Raw genomic sequence first — 26,650 nt, forward strand, 5'->3', positions numbered from 1 at the left:
TTGTTATCCAAGCATTTACTGTTTTACAATTGATTCTCTTTGGTTCATTCTCTATTTACAAACAAGCACAAAGTCGCAATACTCTGTTTAGTCTTTGCAGATAGTGAAAACCCGTGAAAAATCGTGTAAAAAAATAAAAGTAATCGAGCAAAATCAGTAGGCCACTAATTGGATCTCTTTTTGACCTCGCTAAAATAGAAACATTAGGAACAACCCTTCATGAGAAATACGAAAATAGTGAGATGAACTGAGCTCCACACCATGAGGGCTGCAAGACAGCTCGGCTCCGTCACCCACCCCGCCCAGTCTGTGACTGTCTGTTTACACTGATTGTATCTAAGGTTATATTAGAGTCTGAAGAGGTTCATGGTATTATCACATGAATGATATTATCAGTGATGTGATCAGTCATGTCAAATGAGATGTTATCAGTGATTTTATCAGTGATGTCATTTGAGATGTCATCAGTGATGTCATCAGTGATGTCACTAACCATGTCATGAATGATGTAATATGTGACATCATCAGCAGTGGATTGCGGGTGCGCGATATATAGTTAGCGCATCTAACTATATATGGAATTTCAATGGTTTTATGCGAGTAAAATAAGGTTTTGTAAATGCAAATTCCTAACTATATATGTTCTATAACCAATGGTTTTTTCATTGAATTTTCAAGGTTTTGTAAATGCAAATTCCTAACTATATATGGACTATAACCTATGGTTTTTTCTGTGAATTTCAATGGTTTTTTAATAGCAAATATCAAAAGCTGTCAAATGTCAAGTACGTGATAGGTAAAAACGTTTTCGTGTTTATGCACGCTCATGTGCTTTGAACGCTCCCCCCCCCCACTCCCCTCTTTTCTCTTAGTAGTACTCTCTCTTTGCAGATAGTGAAGGGTAGTTAACGCAGACCTTTACCCCCGTTGTAATCCGTCGTACCTGCTTGTCTCTCCATTTGATTGATTGTTATCCAAGCATTTACTGTTTTAGAATTGGTTCTCTTTGGATCATTCTCTATTTACAAACAAGCACAAAGTCGCAATACTCTGTTTACTCTTTGCAGATAGTGAAAAATCGTGTAAAAAAATAAAAGTAATCGTGCAAAATCAGTAGACCACTAATTGGATCTCTTTTTGACCTCGCTAAAATACAAACATTAGGAACAACCCTTCATGAGAAATACGAAAATAGTGAAATGAACTGAGCTCCACACCATGAGGGCTGCAAGACAGCTCGGCTCCGTCACCCACCCCGCCCAAAATAACGACAAACCCTATGCAAATATTATAAATATAGACAACACACCAGCAAAGAAACAGGGTAAAACATTTTATTAAATAACTTTTCACATAACTATTTTATACTTTTTGTTGCCCGATCCGGCTAGCTCAATCGATCGAGCATGAAGCTCATGCACTGATAGCAAGCGTTGAGAGTTTGTAGAACGATGGCTTCAGATTTTCTACATACGGTGTAGTGGCGCGAACTGGGAGGGGGCGTTTGGATCCTGCCCCTTCCCCAAATAAGATTTTCATACGTGAGTGTTCGTTCATGCTTTTGGTCTCTGAGTTGCTTCGATGTCACTGCCTTACACAAATGGCATAAGTTCTGGATGTTGAGTGCCATACTTCAGAGTTCTAAGCAGCGCTTGTAACACTGTCTAAACCTTATTTGCACCTGCTGCAGCTTCACTATTCAAAGTAAGTGGGGTCCGTTTGTGGACCTGACTGCATTGGAAAACAATGTGATACGGTGCCTCCCTAAACCGCTTGACGGAGGCCCCCGAGGGGCGGTGAGATGGTGCGGACTGGAAGGGGGCGCTTGGCTCCTGCCCCCTCCCCAAGTCGTGTTGCCCTGGTGTGGCCTGAGATCGCCCCCAACATAGGCGGCCGGCTCCCGGGGTCCGGCGGAATTTTTTGCCTTTTGATGACTCTTCCATTCTGGACCTTGTCCCACAATCCGTTTGACCTGAAGACACGCTGTAGTGGGGCGCCCCTTTACCGTTTTAGTTGCCATTCCGCCCGCTTTTGGTACTCTGTGCCTCTTCCGCCATTCAGCTGTTTACCGCCCGCTCTTGCGACTACAGCGTCTCGCTCACCATGTAGTTGAGTTGCTCCCGGTCTTAAGATTTAACAGAACTTTTTGGACTGCTGAAAGCGGTTGTATTCCGACCGCTGGTTGGTGAAGACATTTTGACTATATTCTGGACCTGCGTTGTCGCGTAATGCGTCATATGACGCGCCGCGTTAGCGCACCCGGAAGTGCTCCGGTGCGCAAGGCGCAGCTTCCCGGAAACGATCCAGAGCGCGCCGCGCAGCGCGTAACGTAACCATAACAGGTCATGTGACTTGTTAATAAAACTTTTCATTGGTTCATTTTACTTTTGTTTTCCTAATGATGTAAAACTAGGTCATGTGACCTAAAAATAACACTTTTCATTGGATTAAAACATTTTTTTTCCCAAACGATGAAAGCCCCACCTTGTTTCTGGATGTTTCAGACTGAAGCTGGCGTCACCATGAGAGCACCACCATCTCGTAGCTCCGTCGTGGCCATTCCGCAAGCAATCATGGCAGCCGCTCCCCACCGGAAGCCTGCGGGAGTCGAGGGCCCCCAAGACTTTTGTACAATCTTCAAGGCTGAGGGGACGCTTTCGAGAATGGGACCCAAGCCCTGGCAGACAAGCGTCCGAGTTCCAAGGTGTCCCAGGGCCATTTTACTGGACCAGGCCCAAATCCGAAGAGCCGGCCGCCATTTTAAGAGTCCTGTGGCAGCCGCCTATCGCTGCACCCCAAGAGTGGGAGCAACTCAACTACATGGTGAGCGAGACGCTGTAGCCGTAAGAGCGGGCGGTAAACAGCTGAATGGCGGAAAAGGCACAGTGTAGCAAAAGCGGGCGGAATGGCGACTGAAACGATAAAGGGGCGCCCCACTACAGCAGACGAGCCTCCGCCATGTGCTTCAAAACTGCATACGTATCTCGTGATATCAAGGTTGGGCAACCAGTACACAACAAGCAGTTACGAGTCCCATTTACACCGGCGCCATTTTGGGCGCGGCCGGGCAGGTCCAGGATCTAGTCAAACATAACAAATGAGGCTGACGTCTCTGAAGCAGTTGACGCACAGCAGGACATAGCAAATAAACATGAAGTCTCTAAAGCTGTTAACTCACTGCAGGACAAAACAAGTGAACCTGAAACCTCTGGAATAATTGTCGCTCAAAAGAACAACACACAAAACTCTGTAGAGCCTGAAGAAAGAAAAACAGAAGGGCACTGTAGTTTCAGACACACTTAACACTAATGACTAAACAAAGATATCGTCTGTCTATGAAGCAGCTGTCATGTTCACAGAATTGACAAAGAAGTGTGCAGACACCAATGCTATTAAGAAACACAAGGAAATCCCTAACGCATCAGCATTCTCGGAAGAGGTTGACACAGATGACATCTTAAGGAACAAAGAAACACATTGTAATGGAGATTAGAGAGGCTACGGATAGGTGGCCCAGGATATCACCACTGTTCCCCATGTCATAAAACCTTAGGATGTTCAATAACTGAAACAGCTAATATGGGTTTACTTACAGGGGACATCTTTTGTTCTGTTTTGTAAAGTAAAACTATTGTGAACGCAAGTATTATACATAGTAAGTGTTTAATATAGCATTTGTCAGTCATTGGTTAAGCAGCTAGGACCTGTTCACTCTTGACACCCCAGGTGCTGTGTATGTTGCACTATAGTGCTGCATCGGGAATACGGACAACCCTATTGATGTTGATTTTTCATTATTGATTATTGTAAAGAAATGGCGACTCCCCCCTTTAGCAGATTAGCTAAATGTTTGCGTAATTTGGGCATAAAAGTTATATTATTGTTGTTGTTGTTGTTATCGTTATAGTTCTGGTTAATTTCCATTCAGAGTGTCCTACACAGCACCACTCTAGGTAAACACTACTTTATGTAAAACCTGGGACATAGCACTCATTGAAACTATAGTTGGTCACCATGGGGTTTAAAGAAGGGATGGTTCTTCACCTGGGTGCCTTCCACAACTCAGCACGTTGTGCTGCCTTGGGACTATTCGCACAAAAGACAGCTTCTGACCATTGTTGTTTTTTTTAATCAAAAAATGTTTAAATATATTTACAGTTTTTGTTGCGTTCGTTATATTTAAAAGTTAATAAAGTTTTATAATCCAACTTTCTTGGAGTACTATATATTTTTTTTAAATCGGGTGAATGGGGCCTTGAATCGGGTTATTGTCATGTGTGGGCTTCGCAAGTGTACTGCTACAGGATCGGACATTTCAAACTCAAATGCACGTTCTTTTTCTTACCTTTCCGAAGCATGGAGCGCAATAGCAGGCAGAGAAAGGGTGATGCACGTGTTGAACACTGCCTGGCCTGGCAAGTTGCTGGCAGTGCCCCCCCGCCCGCTCCTGAAAGAGGGCACACACACACCGCCGCCCCGAGTACTTCACAAATCTTTAACAGACCATGCGCTTGTTCATGAGGCTTAAATGGTTTATCACCCCTTCTAGAACCCCTACATCGACCCTCTGACGTTTCCTGGAAGAATTAGCACGTAACACAATACCAAGCCCTGTCAGCTGAAACCCCCGAGGAATCGTGGGGCATATTATCAAGGGGGTTTATTTCCGCTTTTTTGGCTTTAAAAGCCAAAAAAAAGGAGATAAAATTATCTCCCTATTACCAAGCTGTCGCTAACACCAGTTAGTGACAGCTAAAAGGAGATAGCGACCATCTTGGGCCCCGCTTTGCATGTCAGTGATATTTATCACTAATGACATGCAAAGTGGGCGTGCCAAGATGTTAGCGACTGGAAACAGTCCCTAACCATCGCTATCTCCTATTACCAACTTTTGGAGATATTCGCGCTAAGCGCGAATATCTCCAAAAGCTAACACCTGCCCTGAGCAGTTTTTAGCCATGTTATCCAATAGAAGGTGGATAACATGGCTAAGAGCATTTGCTGGATAATGCATGAATATCGCTGACTTTTCAGCGATATTCATGCATTGCGGCCGTTTTTTATCGCATTTGCGATAAACCTTGCTAATAGCAAAGTTTATCTGCGATAAAATTCGCCGATGTGCGGCGATAATTTTTGTCTCTAAACAAGTTAGAGACAAAAATTATCGCTAGTTGTTGGTAATATGCCCCCAGGTTTTTCCTTGCAGGAATCGGGAGGCGGAAGACTAGCACTGAAATCAGTAGTCTCACGCCTGAATCGGGAGGATTGGTATGTCTGGATTCTCTACAGCTGGGGCCATAAACTACATCCGCAGGGCTAGGTGATAGCCTGGGTCCGGCCTGGACAATCGGACACAGAGGAAGAGGAGTGTCAGAGGGTGCGGTAGTGAATAGGGTGAAAGGGAGGTGTCGGGCGGGCACAGGGTGTGATTCTCAGAGAAGAGCAGCGCAGATGGGGGGAAGTATATGGCCCATGCATGAGAGAGAGAGCGGGGGTGACCAGTGCGTGGGGGAGATGCTTGCGAGGGTGGGGAACCGTGCTGAGAATCGACGGCGTGCAGAGAGAGGGTCTGGTCAAGGCATCTAAAATGGCTGCCGTGCACGACAAAATTGTGGCATTGGACAAAAAGGCAAAATGGCGCAGACAATGTTTATCAATAAGGATTCATTGGGCCCCGCTTTGCATGTCAGTGATATTTATCACTAATGACATGCAAAGTGGGCGTGCCAAGATGTTAGCGACTGGAAACAGTCCCTAACCATCGCTATCTCCTATTACCAACTTTTGGAGATATTCGCGCTAAGCGCGAATATCTCCAAAAGCTAACACCTGCCCTGAGCAGTTTTTAGCCATGTTATCCAATGGAAGGTGGATAACATGGCTAAGAGCATTTGCTGGATAATGCATGAATATCGCTGACTTTTCAGCGATATTCATGCATTGCGGCCGTTTTTTATCGCATTTGCGATAAACCTTGCTAATAGCAAGGTTTATCTGCGATAAAATTCGCCGATGTGCGGCGATAATTTTTGTCTCTAAACAAGTTAGAGACAAAAATTATTGCTAGTTGTTGGTAATATGCCCCCGGGTTTTTCCTTGCAGGAATCGGGAGGCGGAAGACTAGCACTGAAATCAGTAGTCTCACGCCTGAATCGGGAGGATTGGTATGTCTGGATTCTCTACAGCTGGGGCCATAAACTACATCCGCAGGGCTAGGTGATAGCCTGGGTCCGGCCTGGACAATCGGACACAGAGGAAGAGGAGTGTCAGAGGGTGCGGTAGTGAATAGGGTGAAAGGGAGGTGTCGGGCGGGCACAGGGTGTGATTCTCAGGGAAGAGCAGCGCAGATGGGGGGAAGTATATGGCCCATGCATGAGAGAGAGAGCGGGGGTGACCAGTGCGTGGGGGAGATGCTTGCGAGGGTGGGGAGCCGTGCTGAGAATCGACGGCGTGCAGAGAGTGGGTCTGGTCAAGGCATCTAAAATGGCTGCCGTGCACGACAAAATTGTGGGATTGGACAAAAAGGCAAAATGGCGCAGACAATGTTTATCAATAAGGATTCATTTATAACAAAATATTTACTCGCAGTGATAAAATGGTGGTCAACACTTCCTGATTTCCATCGAATCGAACGTTAACAGACGTCACGCAGCAAAAAAAAAAAAAAAGCTCACGCACAGCCGCTGGAAGACATGTATCAACATATATGAGCCTCCTCAGCCACCCTCAGAAAACATAAGGGGTCAGGATACGTCTCCCGCACCCCCTTATACCTAGTAATTTAATTAAAACGAAACACAAAATGGCGAATTCCCGTTTCGCTACCAGTTTGCGGCCCAGTTCGCGGCCCGGGAAGCGCTTCTACCGTGAAAAATATATTTTTTTTATTTTCCCCAAGGGACCCTTTAATAACCCCAACATCATTCCTAGAGGGTCAAGAGAGGTATACCTTGCCCCCTTTCATTAAATTCCCCCTTCGTTTTTCACCTCTTCTTCTCTCTCGATCCTACCGAGAGATAAGATGGCGGCCGCTCCGGACTGTTTAGAATGTTGACAGACACCGGAGAGCCAATCAGCTTTCTGCGCGCAAAGTTCCGTTTCGCGAAAAGTAAGCGGACCGGAGCGCAGCCCGGAGCGCTGTTACAGATATATATCTTGTTTTGAACGTTAATTTCTCAAAATCCACTGGAGCACATATATTGAGACCTAGCAAAGGCACATCGGGCTAACAGTCCCTACAATTTTGCCAAGTTTCGTGCAAATCCATTCAGCCGTTCGAGCTAAAAGTGAGGCAAAAGGCCCTATGGAAATTAACATGGGAAAAACGCGTTTTGGGACCCCCCTTTTTTCTCGGCCCCCCCTTGACGAAACCCCCCCAAATTTTCGGGGGCTGCTCAGAAACAAAATGTGCCATTTTCCTGAAAATTTCAGCCGATTCCGTCCACAAACGCCAAAGTTATTAGACATAGAATTTTCAAAAGTTCCATAGACAAATAATCCTAACTATATATACCTACTGGCGAGACGCCAGTAGGTAATATATATATATATATATATATATATATATATTATATATATATATATATATATATATATATATATATATATATATATATATATATATATATATTCACTGAAAAAACCATTGGTTATAGACCATATATAGTTAGGGATTAGCCTTTTCAAAACCTTATTTTACTCACACAAAACCATTGAAATTTCATATATAGTTAGTTCCACTAACTATATATCGCGCACCCGCAATCCACTGCTGATGATGTCACATATTACATCATTCATGACATGGTTAGTGACATCACTGATGACATCACTGATGACATCTCAAATGACATCACTGATGACATCACTGATGACAACATCCAGTGACTGTATGTTTCTGTAAAGTTAAAATATGTCTTACATATTGAAGAATGAGTGGATGTATAAGTGTCTGGATGAAGGATTTAGTAGGTGCATGACTGACTGTATGAGTGAGTGATTAAATGTGTCTCACTGAGTGCATGGGTTAGTGACTAAACTGTTTTAATTAGTGCATCATTATATCTGTTGTTCTACAAACTGCTGCATATGTTGATCAGTAGCTATATGAGTAACTGTATGGGTTATTCATTGGTTGTCCAAGTATTTGTATGGGAAACTGAGTGTGTGTGCATGGGTGGCTGGGAGGTGTGTGACTCTGTACATAGATGTGTGAGTAGTTGATTCACTATATGTATGGGTTCAAAAGTGCATGTGGAAACAGCTGTATGGGCGGTTGACTGTGCATGAGTGTATTAGTGAGTGAATGGATATCTCAGTGCTACATGTCAAAGTAAGTACATATGTAAAACACAGTACATGTGAGAGTTGACATATATAAATAACTGTGCATAAGAGCCAGTGAATGTGTGAGTGGCTGTATGGATCATTGTGAACATGTATCAGGGATTGTATAAGAGAGTAAAGTAAATATGTGTTAGTATATGTTTGAATAAGTAAGGTGTGTATAACTGTATAGTTGAGAAAATGGAGGTGTGATTGATTTTTTGCATAACTGACTAGGTGTGTGAGTAACTCCATGGATGAGTGACAGTCTGTGACTGTCTGTTTACACTGATTGTATCTAAGGTTATATTAGAGTCTGAAGAGGTTCATGGTATTATCACATGAATGATATCATCAGTGATGTGATCAGTCATGTCAAATGAGATGTTATCAGTGATTTTATCAGTGATGTCATTTGAGATGTCATCAGTGATGTCATTTGAGATGTCATCAGTGATGTCATTTGAGATGTCATCAGTGATGTCATCAGTGATGTCACTAACCATGTCATGAATGATGTAATATGTGACATCATCCGCAGTGGATTGCGGGTGCGCGATATATAGTTAGTGGAACTAACTATATATGAAATTTCAATGGTTTTGTGTGAGTAAAATAAGGTTTTGAAAAGGCTAATCCCTAACTATATATGGTCTATAACCAATGGTTTTTTCAGTGAATTTTCAAGGTTTTGTAAATGCAAATTCCTAACTATATATGGCCTATAACCTATGTTTTTTTCAGTGAATTTCATTGGTTTTTTAATAGCAAATATCAAAAGCTGTAAAATGTCAAGTACGTGATAGGTAAAAACTTTTTCGTGTTTATGCACGCTGATGTGCTTTGAACGCTGCCCCCCTCCCCTCTTTTCTCTTAGTAGTACTCTCTCTTTGCAGATAGTGAAGAGTAGTTAACGCAGGCCTTTACCCCCGTTGTAATCCGTCGTGCCTGCTTGTCTCTCCATTTGATTGATTGTTATCCAAGCATTTACTGTTTTACAATTGATTCTCTTTGGTTCATTCTCTATTTACAAACAAGCACAAAGTCGCAATACTCTGTTTAGTCTTTGCAGATAGTGAAAAATCGTGAAAAATCGTGTAAAAAAATAAAAGTAATCGAGCAAAATCAGTAGGCCACTAATTGGATCTCTTTTTGACCTCGCTAAAATAGAAACATTAGGAACAACCCTTCATGAGAAATACGAAAATAGTGAGATGAACTGAGCTCCACACCATGAGGGCTGCAAGACAGCTCGGCTCCGTCACCCACCCCGCCCAAAATAACGACAAACCCTATGCAAATATTAAAAATATAGACAACACACCAGCAAAGTAACAGGGTAAAACATTTTATTAAATAACTATTTACATTACGTTGGTTTATGAGATGATGTCAGTAGTGGACCGATGTGTGAATAGGTCGGAAGCAGCACAAGGCGCCAAGATCCGGATGGCAAGTCCTGGATGTTGGGTGCCATAGTTCAGAGTTCTGAGTTTGAGCCTTTTTCAATGCCTGTTTTTTGTTGTTTCCCCTCCATCAAAAACAAAAAAACAAATATAAAACTGTGCAAAAATACAAAAAAATCAAAAAATGTTTAGAAAAGCAGTGCTTGTAAGACTGTCTGAAGCTTATTTCCACCTACTGCAGCTTCACTATTCTCAAAGTAAGTGAGGGTCGTTTGTGGACCTGACTGCATTTGAAAACAATGTTATATGGTACCTCCCTAAACCGCTTGACGGAGGCCCCCGAGGGGCGGTGTGATGGCACGGACTCGGAGAAGACGCTTGGCTCCGACCCCCTCCCCAAGTCTTATAGCACTGGTGTAGCCTGAGATCGCCCCCGACATAGGCGACCGGCTCCCGGGGTCCGGCGGAACTTTTTGCCTTTTGATGACTCTTCTATTCTGGACTTTGTCCCACACTCCGTTTGACCTGAAGACACACTGTAGTGGGGCGCCCCTTTACCGTTTTAGTTGCCATTCCGCCCGCTTTTGCTACACTGTGCCTCTTCCGCCATTCAGCTGTTTACCGCCCGCTCTTGCGACTACAGCGTCTCGCTCACCATGTAGTTGAGTTGCTCCCGCTCTTGCGGTGCAGCGATAGGCGACTGCCACAGGACTCTCAAAATGGCGGCCGGCTCTTCGGTTTTGGGCCTGGTCCACTAAAATGGCCCTGGGACACCTTGGAACTCGGACGCTTCCCTGATAGGGCTTGGGTCCCATTCTCGAAAGCGTCCCCTGAAGATTCTACAAAAGTCTTGGGGGGCCCGACTCCCGCAGGCTTCTGGTGGGGAGCGGCTGCCATGTCTGCTCGTGGAATGGCCACGACGGAGCTACGAGATGGTAGTGCTCTCATGCTGATGCCAGCTTTAGTCTGAAACATCCAGAAACACTGTAGACTACCAATTCGATCAGTTCCGGTAGCGCCCCAACATGACCCGGTAGAGAAGAACTTGCCCTCCCCTCTTTGACTGATGGTTCTTGTTACCTGTCCCCTCTGTTGTCATTTAACAGAACTTTTTGGACTGCTGAAAGGGGTTGTGTTCCGAACGCTGGTTGGTGGAGACATTTTGACTATATTCTTGACCTACGTTGTCGCGTAATGCGTTATATGACACGCCGCGTTAGCGCACCCGGAAGTGATCCGGGGCGCGGCGCGCAGCGCGTAACGTAAGCATAACAGGTCATGTGACTTGTTAATAAAACTTTTCATTGGTTCATTTTACTTTTGTTATTTTAATGATGAAAAGCTTGGTCATATGACCTAAAAATTACGCTTTTTATTGGTTTCGAACATTATTTTTTTTTAAACATATATGTTATAATATTCCAGGCTAATGTACTTTCCCGGAAAATTTACAACTTTCCTGCAAGTAAAATATATTCCTTTTTCGAGAAAAAGGGCGTTTCTTCGTTCCATGACGGAGCCGTTGAGTAAAAGAGACTCGGCCTGCTGTCTTAGTCGCCGATACGCCTGATTATCAGATTCTTATTGATCACTTTATGTTGCAGGAGTGGAAAACACAACTGCCCTTGACCATTTATCTTTACTGCGTTCCTACATATTATACCTTTTATCCGTCATGTAATTGGACTGCTTTATTTCACTTGCCTTTTACTGATTCGAAAACAGTGACTAAAAGTAAAAACTTTACCAATGTAAATACTACTACCATGTTTTGTTTTAAAAACCTTTATTGTGAAAATGTCAGTATACAAATACGGGCCTATAACCACGTGGGCCGGCCACGGAGCAAACTGAAATCGTATATGATGAGGAGACATTTACATTATAGAGGAACGTAACGAGCGAGCCATTAGGTTGCAAGAACTAAGATGTCTAACAGTTGCGGAATCGGTGGACGTACATTTTGTAATTAAAATACGACAGGGCCACTTACAAAAAAGTTATCTAGATATACATTTGCGTGCAAGTACCATGGGTGACGTTAATTCGAACTTTCAATAGTACAGTAATAAATAACACATCAGAACTTAATATCAATAGGGATGTAGAAATATTCAATCAATTCTCGTCCCCGCCCGCCATGAGCATCAAAACTGCATTCATATCTCGTGATATCAAGGTTGTTCAACCAGTACACAACAAGGAGTTACGAGTCCCATTTATACCGGCGCCATTTTGGGCGAGGCCGGGCAGGTCCAAGATATAGTCAAAATGTCTCCACCAACAATCGGCCAGACCAGAACCCCTTTCGGCCCTTTATGCTACAAGATGGTGACTTCCATTCAGAAAATATTGTTGGCAGCATTTTGAAAGGAAAGATAAACAGCCGTTCTCCTAGTGAGTCTCACATTGTTACATTTAGGAAGAATGTTGAAGAGTAATATGTGGAAAATCTGAAGCCATTTTTCTACAAACTCTCAATCAGCCTTGGATGGAAAAAAAAATCCTGAAGAATGTACAAACTGAAAACCAATTTTTGTCTGTATAGCATCAACAGCAACGCTTGAGTCAGCTTTGTGTCAAGCCGCCATTTTCATTCAATCAATAGCGTCCCCCTGCACACATTCAGGAACCTGGTCGTGTCTTCAGGTGAAACGGATTGTGGGACAAGAAGCAGAAAGGAAAAGGAAAAAAGTTCCGCCGGACCTCGGGAGCCGGCCGCCTATGTCATGGGCGATCTTTGGCCACACCAGGGCAATAGTGAAGCTGCAGCAGGTGCAAATAAGCTTCAGACAGTCTTACAAGCACTGCTTTTCTAAACATTTTTTGATTTTTTTGTATTTTTGCACAGTTTTATATATTTTTTTTGTTTTTGATGGAGGGGAAACAACAAAAAACAGGCATTGAAAAAGGCTCAACAGTGCAGGGCGCCTTGTGCTGGTTCCGACCTATTCACACATCGGTCCACTACTGACATCACCTCATAAGCCAACGGGGCACCCCACGCCGACTTTCGGCGCAGCATTGTAGGATGGCCACACCAGTGCGGCAACTTGCTGGACACCACCTCGGTGCCATCCGGATCTCGGCGCGTTCGAGTCACTGTACCGCAAGAGTGACCGGAACTCAGCTGGACACGCCGTCTTTCGGTGCAGCATTGTAGGATAGCCACACCAGTGCAGCAACTTGCTGGACACTAACTCGGTGCCATCCGGATCTCGGCGCGTTGTGCTGCCTTCGGCCTATTCGCACACCGGTCCGCTACTGACGCCGCCTCACGTGCCAACGGATTTTCTACGCTTTTTGTAGCCCTATGCCGCATAACAGGTCATGTGACTTGTTTATAAAACTTTTCATTAGTTCATTTTACTTTTGGTTTCCTAAAGAGGGAAGGCTTGGTCATATGACCTAAAAAGAACACTTTTCATTGGTTTAGAACATTTTTTTTTCCCAAACGATGAAAGCCCCACCTTGTTTCTGGATGATTCAGACTGAAGCTGGCGTCACCATGAGAGCACCACCATCTCGTGGCTCCGTCGTGGTCATTCCGCGAGCAATCATGGCAGCCGCTCCCCACCGGAAGCCTGCAGGAGTCGAGGGCCCCCAAGACTTTTGTAGAATCTTCACGGCTGAGGGGACGCTTTCGAGAATGGAGCCCAAGCCCTAGCAGGCAAGCGTCCGAGTTCCAAGGTGTCCCAGGGCCATTTTAGTGGACCAGGCCCAAAACCGAAGAGCCGGCCGCCATTTTAAGAGTCCTGTGGCAGCCGCCTATCGCTGCACTGCAAGAGTGGGAGCAACTCAACTACATGGTGAGCGAGACGCTGTAGCTGCAAGTGCGGGCGCAACTCAGCTGGATGGCCGCCACCTGGGGAGGCACGTTCATGCCGCCTCCCCCACGCCCCCCCCGGGCCGCCCCACGCCAATTTTCGGAGCAGCATTGTAGGATACCAAAACCAGTGCGGCAGTTTACTGGACATCACCTGGGTGCCATCCACATCTCAGCGCGTTCTGCTGCCTTGGGACTATTCGCACAACAGACCGCTACTGACGAGGCCTCCCCCCGCACCACCCGGGACGCCCCACTCTGTTTTTCTGAGCTGCATTGTAGGACCCCAAAAACCAGTGCGGCACCCAGGTGACATCACCTGGGTGCCGTCCAGAACTCAGCACGTTGTGCTGCCTTGGGACTATTCGCACAAAAGACAGCTTCTGACCATTGTTGCTTTTTTTTGTCAAAAATGTTTAAATGTTTGTTACAGTTTTTGTTCCGTTCGTTATATTTAAAAGTTAATCAAGTTTTATAATCCTACTTTGTTGGAGTGCTATATATTTTTAAAAAATCGGGTGAATGGGGCCTTGAATCTGGTTATTGTCATGTGTGGGCTTTGCAAGTGTACTGCTACAGGATCGGACATTTCAAACTCAAATGCACGTTCTTTTTCTTACCTTTCCGAAGCATGGAGCGCAATAGCAGGCAGAGAAAGGGTGATGCAAGTGTTGAACACTGCCTGGCCTGGCAAGTTGCTGGCAGTGCCCCCCCCCCGCCCGCTCCTGAAAGAGGACACACACTCACCGCCGCCCCGAGTACTTCACAGATCTTTAAAAGACCATGCGCTTGTTCATGAGGCTTAAATGGTTTATCACCCCTTCTAGAACCCCTACATCGACCCTCTGACGTTTCCTGGAAGAATTACCACGTAACACAATACCAAGCCTTGTCAGCTGAAACCCCCGAGGAATCGTGGGGCATATTATCAAGGGGGTTTATCTCCACTTTTTTGGCTTTAAAAGCCAAGAAAGCGGAGATAAAATTATCTCCCTATTACCAAGCTGTCGCTAACACCAGTTAGTGACAGCTAAAAGGAGATAGCGACCATCTTGGGCCCCGCTTTGCATGTCAATGATATTTATCACTAATGACATGCAAAGTGGGCGTGCCAAAATGTTAGCGACTGGAAACAGTCCCTAACATCGCTATCTCCTATTACCAACTTTTGGAGATATTCGCGCTAAGCGCGAATATCTCAAAAAGCTAACACCTGCCCTGAGCAGTTCTTAGCCATGTTATCCAATGGGAGGTGGATAACATGGCTAAGAGCATTTGCTCGATAATGCATGAATATCGCTGACTTTTCAGCGATATTCATGCATTGCGGCCGTTTTTTATCGCATTTGCGATAAACCTTGCTAATAGCAAGGTTTATCTGCGATAAAAATCGCCGATGTGCAGCGATAATTTTTGTCTCTAAACAAGTTAGAGACAAAAATTATCGCTAGTTGTTGGTAATATGCCCCCGGGTTTTTGCTTGCAGAAATCGGGAGGCGGGAGACTAGCACTGAAATCAGTAGTCTCACGCCTGAATCGGGAGGGTTGGCATGTCTGGATTCTCTACAGCTGGGGCCATAAACTACATCCGCAGGGCTAGGTGATAGCCTGGGACCGGCCTGGCATCTAAAATGGCTGCCGTGCACGACAAAATTGTGGCATTGGAAAAAAGGCAAGATGGTGCAGACAATGTTTATCAATAAGGATTCATTTATAACAAAATATTTTATCGCACTGACAAACTGGCGGTCAACAATTCCTGATTTCCATCGAATCGAACGTTAACAGACGTCACGCTGCAAAAAAAAAAAAGCTCACGCACAGCCGCTGGAAGACATGTATCAACATATATGAGCCTCCTCAGCCACCCTCAGAAAACATAAGGGATTAGGATACGTCTCCCGCACCCCCTTATACCTAGTAATTTAATTAAAACGAAGCACAAAATGGCGAATTCCCATTTCGCTACCAGTTTGCGGCCCAGTTCGCGGCCCGTGAAGCGCTTCTACCGTGAAAAATAATTTTTTTTTTATTTTCCCCACGGGACCCTTTAATAACCCCAACAACATTCTTAGGGGGTCAAGAGGGGTATACCTTGCCCCCTTTCATTAAATTCCCCCTTCGTTTTTCACCTCTTCTTCTCTCTCGATCCTACCGAGCGATAAGATGGCGGCCGCTCCGGACTGTTTAGAATGTTGACAGCCAATCAGCTTCGCATCGCAAAGTTCCGTTTCGCGAAAAGTAAGCGGACCGGAGCGCAGCCCGGAGCGCTGTTACAGATATATATCTTGTTTTGAACGTTAATTTCTCAAAATCCACTGGAGCACATATATTGAGACCTAGCAAAGGCACATCGGGCTAACAGTCCCTACAATTTTGCCAAGTTTCGTGCAAATCCATTCAGCCGTTCGAGCTAAAAGTGAGGCCAAAGGCCCTAAGGAAATTAACATGGGAAAAACGCGTTTTGGGACCCCCCTTTTTTCTCGGCCCCCCCTTGACGAAACCCCCCCAAATTTTCAGGGGCTGCTCAGAAACAAAATGTGCCATTTTCCTGAAAATTTCAGCCGATTCCGTCCACAAACGCCAAAGTTATTAGACATAGAATTTTCAAAAGTCCCATAGACAAAAAATCCTAACTATATATGCCTACTGGCGAGACGCCAGTAGGTAATATATATATATATATATATATATGTATATATATATATATATATATATATATATATATATATATATATATATATATATATATATATATATTACCTACTGGCGGTCGCCAGTAGGTATATATAGTTAGGATTTTTTCCCTATGGCATTTCTGAAAATTCTATGTCTAATAACTTTAGCGTTTGTGGACGGAATCGGCTGAAATTTTCAGGAAAATGGCACATTTTGTTTCTGAGCAGCCCCTGAAAATTTGGGGGGGGGTCGTCAAGGGGGGGCCGAGAAAAAAGGGGGGTCCCAAAACGCGTTTTTCCCATGTTAATTTCCATAGGGCGGTTGGACTCACTTTTAGCCCGAACGGCTGAATGGATTTTCACGAAACTTGGCAAAATTGTAGGGACTGTTAGCCCGATGTGCCTTTGCTAGGTCTCAATATATGTGCTTCAGTGGATTTTGAGAAATTACCGTTTAAATCAAGATATATATCTGTAACAGCGCTCTGGGCAGCGATCCGGTTAGCAAACTTTTCGCGTATCGGAACTTTGCGATGCGAAGCTGATTGGCCCTCCGGTGTCTGTCAACATTCTAAACAGTCCGGAGCGGCCACCATCTTGTCTCTCGGTAGGATCGAGAGACAAGAGGAGGAAAAAACAAAGGGGGAAATTACCATAAGGGGGCATAGTAGATCCTCGTTGACCCCCTAGGTTTTATGTGGAGGTTTTAAAAGGGCCTAGGAGGGTCCAAAAGAAAAAATATATATATATATTTTTTTTGCGTGGTAAGCGCCAAGTTCGCGAACCGGAAAGCGTTCTGGGCAGCGTACTTTAAGGATAAAAGAATGATAGACATTTCTAATACTGTATGTTAATTATTTGTTGTTTTTGTTCGTTTTTTTATTTATTTATTTATTTTGATTTAAAAAAAAAATTATTTATTATTTTCATAGTTCATTAAAAGTTCAAGCATTATATCATCTGGTATCTCGTCGAACATGGATGTTTCTGTCTCTTGTAAGGTTTGAATAAATTGTTCGTCAAAAGATTGATCCATAAAATCTTCATCCACATTTTCTTCAGTTACAATGTCTTCGGATGTAATCTCGAAGGAAACATTAGTTTCTTCTTGCTCCCCTTCCATTTTTTTGCTGTAAATTGCATTAAAAAAAAATTATATTAGAAGACTTAGGGCACTGTTGGGTTTAAGTTCAGACATGTTGTTCTGTTTTTTTAACAGTGAAGTTAAAGTAAGTAAATTCATAATTATAGCAGAGAAGTGTAAGTCAATCAATAAATGTAACAGAGGAGGTTATCTGTATCTATAACTATAGCAGGGGGTCAGTAAATAATTATCAATAAACATTTTTACAAATTAATTTAAAGTGCCACTTACAAATTATCAAATAACTTTACAGGGAGGTGAAAAGGCTCTTGAAATGTAGTTCAGGAAGTAGCAGTGAAAATGGCTGTGTTTCCTTCTCTTCCTTTATATATATTCAGGTATATAACCAATCAAATGTCAGGTAATAAAAATTGTAAATGAAAGTAAAGTTTTCATTGGTTGTCAATTCCAATATTTTAGATGTGTTTTGTGAAGTAATTTACCTCAGGGTATTTAGATAGGTCTACAGGCTAAATGGCTAAATTAAATTTCAATCAAATTTGTGTGAATGAAAGGGATTGTTATGTAGTATGAGGTAATCTATATTTGGTGAGAGTGTCTCTAGTCGTTTTTCTGCTAATTACTTTCCCACCTTTTTTTAGGATCGCTTTCTGGAAAGCGGCCCGGTTAGCGAACCTTAAGCGTCACGGGAGTCCACCATTTTGTGTTTTGGTCGCATTAAGATACAAGATGGAGGGCAAATAATGTTCAGAATGTGTAGAAGGGGGCACGGTAGACTTATCTTGACCCCCTAGGTTTTCTGAGGGTGGCTGAGGAGGTTTAAATGTGCGGAAAAAAAACATTTTTTTTAAAAATTCCGCGAGGTTAGCTTTCGGTTAGCGAACCGGGGAGCGTATTTTGTGGAAAATTAGCGAAAAAAGTTAGAAAAAAATAATAATTGTGAGTGATTAGATGAAGGGTAGCTCTGAGAAGAGCTTTTGGGTTTATGGTTCATTTAGGTACTTATAAGTAGGTACCAATGCACATTCTTAAATTCAGAATGAAAATTCTGTTGCCCTCATCTGAGAAGTGAACTCCATCTCCTCTGTAGATATCTTGCATGTAGTAACGCAAGTTATTGTTGTACAGGGAGCCCATTCCATGGTCTCTCATGAAATCTGAAACAGATTTGTTTACATGCTTCCTCGACTTCTCAATTTGTGGACAAAATTGGTTGGACCACCTCCATTTCTGTCTTTGGCATATATTGGAATATACCAAGGCAGTTTGAGGAAAAAGTGCCATTAATTGCTCAAAGGTGTCCTTTAATAGCATTTCCAGACCTACTCCTGTCAAAGTGCCCAAATCATTACCTCCACAGTGCACAATTAACAGGTCAGGTTTTGGCAAATGCATAAAGGTTTTCACCAATGGTATCAATTGGTGACATTTTAATCCTCTTTGGCCCAACCACTTAATTTCCACATCTTGTAAATTGAGGTTGTGTAAATTTCTGTTCTCGGCATACCTTTGAGCCCAGTGGATGTAACTATGTCCAACAATCCAGACGTTAAACATGGTGGGAGAAGGTTGTGCTGCAGTCAGATGAAGTGTGGTAATGAAAGGGCAGTTGAAACAGTAGGAGTTTGTAAAGAAAAAAAACTGTGGATTTCCAATGCTAATGATTCATTAGCAGTGATTGGTGTATTTCCATTTCTGAAAACAGAAAGTTAGGGTGCATGGATGTGTTCTTTGAAAGATGTAATTTGAATGGTCAAGGAAGAAACTTTTAATGAAAGATTGCACTGGATACGCAGGTGCACTGAGAGTTCAGAGTTCAATTGAAACATTGTTGTGTGAATTTGCAAACATGAGAGGTCTTCCAGGAGGTCGTTGCTATGGAAAAAAGGTAGAGAGGGCAGAGGGGGGAAGGGTTTTGATTTGAAAAAAGTGAGGGAAGAGTTATGATTGGCTAATATGAGAGATATGTGAAATGAATATCTGTATTTCTGTGCTTTCAATAGCTGCAGCCTCTGGAGTGCATACTTTTTCTTCTGCTGAAGACAATTTGGTGTATTTCTGAGACTGTTTTCAAAACTCAAAAAGTATTTGCTAAGGTGAGAAAAGATGTATTTATTTTAGATAGAGAATAGTATGAATTAAGGAGAAAATGATGAAGAAAGCAGTGTTTTTAAACTGTGGCTTTGTCTGTAGTGATATAGAAATAGATTTTGTTACTTAGAGAAATTGTAATTGCATATTCGGTGTAGCATTCTGGAATGCAGTTATACAAGTTATTGTTGTATATGAAGCCCAGTCCATGGTCTCTTATGTAAGCTGAAACAGATATGTTGTTTATAAAAATAGTTTTTGAAATCAATTACATTTCTGCATATGTACTGCTAGAGCTTCATAGGTTGTTTTGGGTCATATTTATAAGGCATTTGAGTGTCTTTGATGTTATTTTTCCTTTTTAAATGGAAAGCGTTCCTCATGGGGCCCTGAGCAGTTCTTAGCCATGTTATTTAATGGGAAGTGGATAACATGGCTCAGAGCATTTGCTGGACAATGCATGAATATCGCGGACTTTTCAACGATATTCATGCATTGCGGCCGTTTTTTTTCGCATTTGCGAGCAGTTCTTCGCCATGTTATCCAATGGGAGGTGGATAACATGGCTAAGAGCATCTGTTGGATAATGCATGAATATCGTTCACTTTTCAGCGATATTTATGCATTGCGGCCGTTTTTTTCGCATTTGCGATAAACCTTGCTAAGGAGAAAATGATGAAGAAAGATGTGTTTTTAAACTGTGGCTTTGTCTGTAGTGATATAGAAATAGATTTTGTTACTTTGAGAAATTGTAATTGCATATTCGGTGTAGCATTCTGGCATGCAGTAACACAAGTTATTGTTGTATAGGAAGCCCATTCCATGGTCTCTTATGTAAGCTGAAACAGATATGTTGTTTTTAAAAACCATTTTTGAAATCAATTACATTTCTGGATATGTACTGCTAGAGCTTTGGGTCATATTTATAAGGCATTTGAGTGTAATTGATGTTATTTTTTTCCTTTTTAAATGGAAAGCATTCCTCATGGGGCAAGTGTCTTGTAAATACGCTCTTACCTGCGCTTGGCAAATTTAGATTTTGATTATGGGAGTTACATAGCCATGTTAATAATGTCCAAAAAATGGTGCTAGTGCATTCCAGAAAACGCTTTCATGTGTCTCAAAGATATTTTCAGTCATTTCCTCTTGAATGCAGGTATACAATTGATTTATATGTTGTGTTTAAAAACGATTCTTTTCTATAATGTTATTTTTTCCTTTTTAAATGGAAAGCGTTCCTCATGGGACCATGAGCAGTTCTTAGCCATGTTATCCAATGGGAGGTGGATAACATGGCTAAAAGCATATGCTGGATAATGCATGAATATCGCTGACTTTTCAGCAATATTGATGCATTGCGGCCGCTTCTTATCGCATTTGCGAGCAGTTCTTAGCCATGTTATCTAATGAGAGGTGGATAACATGGCTAAGAGCATTTGCTGGATAATGCATGAATATTGCTGACTTTTCAGCGATATTCATGCATTGCGGCCGTTTTTTATCGCATTTGCGATAAACCTTGCTAATAGCAAGGTTTATCTGCGATAAAAATCGCCGATGTGCGGCGATAATTTTTGTCTCTAAAGAAGTTATCGCTAGTGGTTGGTAGTATACCCCCGCGTTTTTGGTTGCAGGAATCGGGAGGCGGGAGAGTAGCACTGAAATCAGTAGTTTGACGCTTGAATCGGGAGGGTTGGTATGTGTGGATTCTCTACAGCTGGGGCTAGGTGATAGCCTGGGACCTAAAATGGCTACCGTGTACGACAAAATTGTGGCATTGTAAAAAAGACAAGATGGCGCAGACAATGTTTATCAATAAGGATTCATTTATAACGAAATATTTTATCGCACTGACAAATTGGTTGTCAACACTTCCCGATTTCCTTCGAATCGAACGTTAACAGACGTGACGTAGCAAAGAAAAAAAAAAGCTCACGCAGAGCCGCTGGAACACATGTATCAACATATATGAGCCTTCTCAGCCACCCTCAGAAAATATAAGGGATTAGGATACGTCTCCCGCACCCCCTTATACTTAGTAATTTAATTAAAACGAAGCACAAAATGGTCTCCCGCACCCCCTTATACCTATTCCCGTTTTGCCAGCAGTTTGCGGCCCAGTTCGGTGTTCGGAAAGCGCTTCTACCGTGAAAAATATATTTTTTTTATTTTCCCCACGGGACCCTTTAAAAACTCCAACAACATTCCTAGGGGGTCAAGAGGGGTATACCTTGCCCCCTTTTATTAAAATCCCCCTTCGTTTTTCACCTCTTCTTCTCTCTCGATCCTACCGAGAGATAAGATGGCGGCCGCTCCGGTCTGTTTAGAATGTTGACAGACACCGGAGAGCCAATCAGCTTTCTGCGCGCAAAGTTCCGTTTCGCAGGTGGGAGCGTATTTATAAGAAACTTGCACCATGAACAACGCTTTCCATTTAAAAAGGAAAAATAACATTATAGACACTCATATGCCTTATAAATATGACCCAAAGCAACCTATAAAGCTCTAGCAGTACATATTCAGAAATGTAATTGATTTCAAAAAATCGTTTATAAACACGGCACATAAATCAATTGTATATCTGCATTCAAGAGGAAATGACTGAAAATGTCCTTGTGATGCAGTGCTGGTGCAAAAGATTTTCTATGTTAAATAATAAGTAGGACGTTAAGTTTTTGATGACTGTTATTCATTTACTGTTTGGTAATAGTGCTTAATAACATTTTTTATTATATTTTTCCACAGATTCAACTGCAGATCTTTTTTAAATTTGAAAAATGCCTACGAAAAATAGAATTAGAAAGGCTAGAAAACGTCAAAGACAGCAGGATGATGTTTTATTGCAGCAGTCCTCTTCCCCAAATACTTATCAAAACACCAAGAAAGCTCCGGGTAAGAGCACAAAATCATTCTTAAAAAGTATTTTTAGTCAAAAAAGTATTTTTCGCCAAAATGTTTCAGTTCAGAAAAAGAAGAGTAATTTAAATGGAAAGGAAAGACCCATCAAAAATGTTATTGGTAGAGGAAGAGATAACTCTGTGCATGATAGTAGAAGGAAACAACAGTTTAGGGACATTCGACATCGAATGTTCCGTAACAGGATAATAGTTAATTTATTAAGAAATATTAAAAAAGGCCAACAGAAAGCGGCATTTTATAAGAAGAAGAAAAATGTAGAGAAAATTATTGATCATGCTTTTGAAATTAAGCGGAAGTTGTTTATTTTGGTAATCAATAGAATTAGGAAACTAAGCAAGGTAATTTCTGATTTCAAAACAAACAGTAGATGGAAGAGAGTAGTAAATCGTAGTAACTTTTGTGAAGTTTTTTCCGGAGAATGGATGCATAGTTCAAGTTCTGAGGCATTTTTTAATGAGGAGAGTTATTTTCAGGATAATGATTTGATGTTTGCAGTTGACACCAGTGGTCGAGCTTATGAAGTGAAGGATGGTTGTCCAGTTGAAAAGGAAAAACTTGTGACAACAGAGACAGAAGAGGTGCTAAGTGATGAGGTTTTAGGAAGACGTCCTAAGGGTCCTGTGTACATTTGGAAGTGTAGTTCTATTTGCAGTGTGCGACAGGTTTCCATCAATTTGCTTTGTGATTTTATACGGACATTTAATAAGAAAAGTTTGAAGCAGAAAATGAAGTTGTTGCAAAATTTAGATCCTTGCAGAGTGAGACAAATGACAGGTTTGCGTGGTCATTCACTGGCTTGTCTTTCCAGGAGAGTATGCCAGAGTGTTTTTCATCATTTCAGGATGGTAGCAGTGCATCATAATAAAGTGAGAAAATTAGTGAGAATGTTGTATTATGCTAAGAGTCCTGCAATTATGCTTAAACAATTATGTGCTGCTCTTTTGCATGGTTCAGAAATAGATGTGAAGAATATTTGTGAAGAAATTGAGTTTTGTTACTTTAGTAGTAAAGATGAGAATGTTCAAATTGACCCTGAAGTAGAGGGTAATGTTGAAGATAATGTACAGGTTTCCAGTACAGATAATTTTCAGAAGGAAATTGCCACTTTTCAGATGAAATCAAGTGAGAGGCTTAATTTCACTTGTGTATGTTGTCGACGCACTTATTATAAGAATCAGACTAAAGTAGTGGATTTATATGCAAAAAGTGAAAGTGAAAATAATAGTGAATGGAAGGATTTTGCCACATACTTGATGGTAGAAAATTATTTTGATTTAGGATCGGATCAACGTGTGTGTACTTATTGTTGTAATAAATTAAACCAAAACCAGATGCCTGCTAGGGCAGTACATAATAATCTGGAATTGGTTGAGATTCCTTCTGAATTGAAGGATTTAAATACTTATGAATGTATTTTGATTCAAAGTATCCATCCCTTTCAGGCTATTGTAAGAATGGAGCCAAAGACAGGGAAGTTGCCTCCAGCAGATTTACAGCGAGGATTAAAGGGAAGAGTTGTTTATTTGCCTCTAGATTTGAACAAAAACATTAACACAATTGGAATAGAAAAAGTGGAAGAGGAACCTCTGGTTATCTTAGTTAATGGGGTTCCAACAAAGAATAAGAAAATATGGCAAGATTTAGTGGATGTTAGGAAAGTCAAAAAAGCAACAGTGTATTTGAAGACAAATAATAAGTACTATAAGAATGTATATGTTCCAGAAGAGGAAGTAAGTGATGAAGAGGATAGCGATTTGTGTGCTGGCCAAATTGAGAAAGTAGAAGCCTCTAAAAGTGAAGAAATATATGAACATTATAGTGTTCATCCTTTGCATTCCAAGGAAGTCATGGGGAATGCTATTGAGTTGTTTCAAATGAAACAAGCTAAAGGGAGTCCCATTAGTGTTTGGGAGGAAAGTTTGGAAGCTCGGTGTTTCCCACAGCTATTTCCAACAGGTCGAGGAGGAAGATATGATGAGCGACCTCATCAAATTCCTGCGTCTGAATACCGGACTTTACGATTGTATGCAGACGATCCTAGGTTTCGTCAATGCATTCCATATTTGTTTCATCTCCTGTTTGAAAGCGATCTGTCTGGACTGTCATATGCAGTTAACCACATCTTAAAAAGTGGTATACAGATGCGAAACATCTCGGCAAGGGACTTTATGCATAAAGTCAATGTCCAAGACAGTATTTTGGATTCTCACTTAATTAATCTCATGGCGTGTCAGCGTGGTACTAATGAGTACTGGTACCGTCGTCATGGTGATTTAAAATGTATGCTGAGGAACTTAGGAACTCCGACATGGTTCCTCACTCTGAGCTGTGCCGAGTATGGCTGGGAAGACTTACTTGAATTTCTACGGGAGGCAAATGGAAATATTGAAAACATTGAATTCAAGACACCTGGAGAACTGTGTTCTTTGGATCCTGTGGATGTATGCAGGTACTTCAATCATAGATTTGAAGCTATGATGTCTTTCATCACAAATATGAAGAATCCACCTCTTGGAGAGGTGTTGGATTTCTTCTGGAGAAAGGAGTACCAAGCAAGAGGTGCTCCTCATATACATATGTTGTTGTGGATCAAGGATGCACCTAAATTTGGAACAGATCCGGATGACTTAGTGATGAATTTCATAGAACAGTATTCTACGTGTGCTGTTCCAAACGCAACAGAGAAGAAAAGCCTAGGCAATCGAAATCAACCTTTACTGGCAAGATGGCCGCTGACAGTCTGTCGGGGTGAGACGCGCTTCCTACCTGCTCCTCCGCTCAGGGTTTCAACAAAAGGTGTAAGCGTCAAGAAAAGGAGAAGAATGGACCGTAAGCGTCACGTTTGACAGCGTTTTATTTGCTCGCTGCAGCGGTTCCTGAGTTACACGCTGTAACGGAGAGAAGAGTGATCTATGTGGTTTCCCACGAAGGCGATAGCGGAGGTACTAGCCTTCCCACCGGTGGAAGCGGTGCTGACTCGAGCATTGGCTAATGCTCGTCAGCTGATGGTGAAGGCGAGCGGCTGGGGGAAACAGTACCGGCAGCGGCAGCAGCTGAGGCGTTATCGGCAGCAAAGCTCACTGGGAGCTTTATCCACGAGTTGGCGTTCAATGGCGCCGAAGATTTCGAAGGCGCTGAGGGAGGAGAAAGCTGCTTGGAGCGAGTCGGATGCTCGGGCAGCAAACCTCCGCACAAAGAAGCTGACGCGGACACAGGAGGCGTGTGAAGATTCTCGAGTTAATGAGCAAGTAAGGAGTGTAACACGGAGCAAGGAGGCTGGCAGTAGCGTGGGGGAGAGGCAGAAAAAAAAGACAAAACTAAGGCTGCATTGGCAATAAAAGGAAATAGGGGAAAAGTAACGGAACAGGGGACCCTGAGACAGCCTTTAGTTTCAGAGGCTTTCTTCCCGGTAACTACAGCTAGCTCTCATGTAACGTCCGGCTCTTCTATGCCTCAAACAGATTTTGGCGAAGCTGTGCCCTTAGACTCGGATAACGGACCCATTGTGAGCGAGACAGTCAGTAATCCTCTGGCAACCAGCCCTCTAACAGAGTTCGATGATTTGGGAGCTCTAATTAAGAGGGTGCACAGGGGTGACGAGTCGTTACAAGTCGCTCCGGTACAGGAAAATGAGGAGAATGTGGAGACAGTGGAGATTTTTTCTGGACAGGTCAAACAGGGTCATGAGAAGGCGGGCGAGCTTGCACTTGATACTGGGAAAGTTACCGGGAATGTTGGAAATGATAACACTGTTCCAATTAGTATAATTGTCAACCATGGCTGCACAGAGAATGACAGTGTTTCGTACCATGCTGAAGAGACTACTCCGCCTCCAGGCCCTGGGTCAGACAACGTTCTGACTCTGACGGAGGCACTGACAGAGACATTAAGGGAGGAGCAGAGTAACATTATTGCCTCTAGTGCCCTTGTTACTATAGAGGGGTACAGTAATGAGATTAACGTTTCTAAACAGCCGGAGAGGGGGATAGCTGTTGAGGGGGCTGGAGATGGAAACGGAAGAGATAATTTGAGCAAAATGTCTAACATTGATCCTAAGGTTGTGATATCTCTAACTGGTTCCCCTTCCGATGAATGTTTTTTCTCTGTTAATGAGGGCGAGGAGGAAGGTGAGGAGATGGGGGCAGTTGGTGGGGTTGAGTCAGAGGATTCCTCTATCGCCGACTTGGGAAGCGACCAGACATTATCAGGACTTGTAACAGAGACTGTATCTACATCTGGCTCAGGTTCTGGAGAGCCTTCTGACAAAGACCCAGCTACAAAGCGTAAATCCAAAGTA

The 26,650-nt window shown here is 42.6% G+C and overlaps 1 protein-coding gene across 2 annotated transcripts in view; it reads left to right on the top strand.

Moving 5' to 3' along the window:
- CTPS2 (CTP synthase 2) overlaps positions 1–26,650 on the top strand; it is a 1,454,337-nt gene that overhangs the window by 1,323,679 nt on the left and 104,008 nt on the right. The gene's annotated exons all lie outside the window — the stretch shown is intronic.

The sequence above is a fragment of the Lissotriton vulgaris genome, chromosome 8, assembly GCF_964263255.1.
Source record: "Lissotriton vulgaris chromosome 8, aLisVul1.2, whole genome shotgun sequence".
NCBI lineage: Eukaryota > Metazoa > Chordata > Amphibia > Caudata > Salamandridae > Lissotriton > Lissotriton vulgaris.